Source organism: Laccaria bicolor, genomic scaffold (assembly GCF_000143565.1).
Source record: "Laccaria bicolor S238N-H82 LACBIscaffold_42 genomic scaffold, whole genome shotgun sequence".
Classification (NCBI taxonomy): domain Eukaryota; kingdom Fungi; phylum Basidiomycota; class Agaricomycetes; order Agaricales; family Hydnangiaceae; genus Laccaria; species Laccaria bicolor.
This window is the reverse complement of record NW_001889913.1, coordinates 46,126-50,406: the sequence shown is the minus strand read 5'-3', so window position 1 is coordinate 50,406 and position 4,281 is coordinate 46,126.

Below are 4,281 nucleotides of genomic sequence, written 5' to 3'. Positions count from 1 at the left end.
TATCTTTATGATAAATTTTGTAGAAAAGTTGAATCCAGAAGATAAAAGTTTGAATGGTCAGAAATTTTTGAAGTTTTTTTTTTGAAACTAGGACCCCAGATACTCCGTGACACTGGCAGGAAATTTTTTGCCTGTGTGACATGGCTAAAACATTTCCAAGCAGTGTGACATGGTCAAAAGATTTTTCAGCAGTGTGACATGGCTCAAACATTTCTTAGCAGTGTGACATAACCAAAAGATTTTTCAGCAGTGTGACATAGCTAAAACATTTCCGACCAGTCTGAAACACTTCAAATATTTCCGACCACTCTAACATGCTTCAAACATTTCCGACCAGTCGGAAACACTTCAAATATTTCCTACCACTCTAACATGCTTCAAACATTTCTGACCACTTTCAGATGGCTAGGATATTTTTCAATGCAATATATCAACCCAAATATTTCTGGTCACAATATTGAAGGTCAAACATTTTTGCCCAATGCAATAATATATTTTCCTCCAGAGGCAAAAAAATAAACGGCCAAGGAACCTATTAGCCTGGATATATACCTATATGTTTCAAGGCTAATAGCTTGTTCAAGGTGGGTGACTGAAGTGCTCTTGTAAAGATTGCTATGGACAATCGTCTTTGTGAGTATCCATATTCCAAGTCTTTCAAGGTCTTCTCATTTATTTGATTTTAGCTTTATAAAAGTTTCAGCCCACCTTCCCAGAATTTCATAAATGCAGCACATGTGTCTAGTTACCACCCATTATGATGCACCTTTTGCCTTACTGTTCTAAAAAAAACAGATTGTGTCATGTAAAGAAAAGAAAGTCAAGGATGGTTAGTGCTTGGAAGTTAGGTTAATTAACTGGAAAATAACTGAGACCAGACCGGACCTAACCACAAAAAAACCGGACCGCAGTTAGTGGTTAGTCAATTCTGGAAATGAAATAACCGGTTATTTTGCGGTTAACTAACCGTTAAAAAACCGGTTATGACTGGTTACAACCGACCCTATTATACCCCTTCAAAACGCATCTAAAAGCATGAGAAACGCTAAAAATCTGACAGAGTTATGGTCAAATCTCTAAATTATTGGCTAAAATAGTAGGCTTTCAAGAATATTATTATAAAATTGTCAATTCTTCACCGAATTTAGCGTTCTTGGGCTTGTTTTAAAGCTACGACGCATGGCAATAATGTTTACTGCAAGGAATATGATCAATATACGCCGTTTTAATCGATTTTCCATTTTTTCGGTCCTAACCGGTTAGTAACTGCAACTAACCGGTTTTCATCGGTTATCTTCGGTCCAGTTAGGTTATTTTGGGTCTGGGAACGAACCCTAACCGGTCTCGGTCTCGGTTAGAGCCCCTGGGCACCCAATAACCTAACCTAACCAGACTTTCAAACACTAAGGATGGTAAAGCTTGCCAGCTTTTCCTTTCTTCAAGCTTCAACAGATGGCCTAAAGTTGTCTTCACATGTACAGTGAATGTGTATGGAAGTTAAATCAATTGTTAGAGAGTCATGGGTACATCTCAATGCATATGATTTATACATTCTCCAAACTCTGTCAGAAAAACACAAAAGATACAGATACATATTCCAAATTGCAACATATTCACAAAGAAAGAAGACCTCTACGTACCAACAATGGTAAAAAATACAGGTAAAAGAAATGATGGCTAGCAATGAGGGAGGACTGGGGAGGTACAGATGAAGGGAGAGTGGCATCAAACTCAAAAAGACGTAGTCGAGTCGACCTCAATAGTCGGCACGATGCTTGCAATAAACTTGAGGAAAACAACCAGATAGAAATCGACCCTCATCCCCTCCACCTCCTCTTCCTCAGCCGCAACTTGCAGCTGTTGAATGTGCTTGGCACTCCCAGATGACTTTCGGCTGAACAGCCATTTCTTCTCTTTCTTCAGGGTGTCCTTCCCCGAGGGTTTACCGCGCTGTGCGAGCTGTTCCTCGACGACACTGTTGTTCATCCGTTCTATGACTTTCTTCATGACGCTGGCGTGTTTGCATGGATGTACGGAGGCGGCTTGGAGAGAGGCAGAGTGGATGAATGGTTCGATCGTTACTGTTTTCTGGGCGTGGTCTGCTGAGATGTCTTGGAAGATTTGGGAGGGAGTTAGTGGGGGCGATTCTGTTGTTTTGGTTTAGCTAATTTGAACAATAGAAGGGAAAAGGGTAGAGGCGAACCTCATCGTAGCCGATCAGCCAAACTCGTGGGGTCTGGTAATACTTGTCATATGTGATCATCACATTGTACGTGCGGACTTGAAGCAGATTGCCCTTTGCGACTTCCACATTAGCGCTACAAAGAAACCATCAGCACTCTTTTGACTTTTTCAGAAAACCCAGTAAAGATACCTAGCATCAACCCCGGCAGCAGCAGCGGGTATAACAGCCGTCTTAGGCGCAGCAGCCGTAGCCTCATCATCCCCTTCCTCCAGATCATCCTCCTCCATATCAGGGATATCGTCCAAATCAGGTGTCTCCCACTAGTGGCTACCACTAGTTATCATATAAAACAGGTAACTGCCTATAGGTCCCTGTGTATCCATCCACACTCTTTATGATAGGAAATCATTACTGTTACCATGTTTTTTCATTATCATAAAGGCTGCGCTTTTTCATTAAGTGTAGGCAAGGTTTTGGGCCTCCCTCATAAGGTAGCCTGTGGTTATCATTACCAATTTCATATCTTTTCAAAGCCATATCATTGTGATTTTCATTAGTTGTCTGGCGAGTATCATTGGATATTTCATTAGCTACATGGGTGATATCATTTTGCGATTTTCAATGGTTACTTTGGCAATATCATTGGAAATTTCATATGCTACTTGGGCAATATCATTGTGATTTTCATAAATTATGTGGCCAGTATCATTGGAAATTTCATTAGCTGGTTGTGCAATATCATTGGCAATTTCATTAGCTACTTGGGTGACATCATTGCGATTTTCATTAGCTCCTTTGGCAATATCATTGGAAATTTTATTAGTTACTTGGGCAATATCATTGTGATTTTCATTAGCTACTTGGGCAATATCATTGCGATTTTCATTAGCTCCTTTGGCAATATCATTGGAAATGTTATTAGTTACTTGGGCAATATCATTGGCAATTTCATTAGCTACTTGGGCGACATCATTGTGATTTTCATTAGCTACTTGGGCAATATCATTGCGATTTTCATTAGCTCCTTTGCCAATATCATTGGAAATTATATTAGTTACTTGGGCAATATCATTGTGATTTTCATTAGCTACTTAGGCAATATCATTGGCAATTTCATTAGCTAGTTGGGCGACATCATTGCGATTTTCATTAGCTACTTGGGCAATATCATTGCGATTTTCATTAGCTCCTTTGGCAATATCATTGGAAATTTTATTAGTTACTTGGGCAATATCATTGTGATTTTCATTAGCTACTTGGGCAATATCATTGGCAATTTCATTAGCTACTTGGGCGACATCATTGCGATTTTCATTAGCTACTTGGGCAATATCATTGCGATTTTCATTGGCTCCTTTGGCAATATCATGGGAAATTTCATTGGCTACTTGGGCAACATCATTGCGATTTTCATTAGCTACTTGGGCAATATTATTGGCAATTTTTAGTAATCAGGAGAGTGGTCACATGACCAAACTCCAAAAGGGGTCAAAAAACCAAAGTTGTAGCCCTGCACTGTAGCTTCCCAAATCTGTTTGAATTATGTTCTGAAGTGCTCCTGTTGTGGAGATATGAGGTAAATGAATGTCAAAAGTGTCGCATTTTTTTTTTGTTTTTTGTGTTTTTCTCCATGAAAACAAAACCAAATAACATAATTTCAGTATATTCAGAAAGCTAAAAGAAAGGGCTACAATTATTGTATCGTGGGAAAAATGACCAAAAAAGGAAGGTGCATGCTCTACTATAAGAGTCAGATATAGATTTACTGATAGACTACAAAAAAGTCGCACAGTTTACTGATACCCTATAAAAGACTACAAAAGTCAGACTTAGACTATAAAGTTTGTGATAGACTACAAAAGACTACAAAGTTTACTAATACACTACAAAAGACTACCAAATTTACTGATAGACTACAAAAAAGTCAGACTTAGACTACAAAGTTTACTGATAGACTATAAAAGACTACAAAAGTCGGACTTAGACTACAAAAGCTTAGATTTACACTACAAAGTTAGAGTTAAGGTCAAAAGGTTATCTTGACTACAAAGTTTGTAGTGTCTGCTTTTTGTCATTAGAAAAGTTTGTAGTGACCG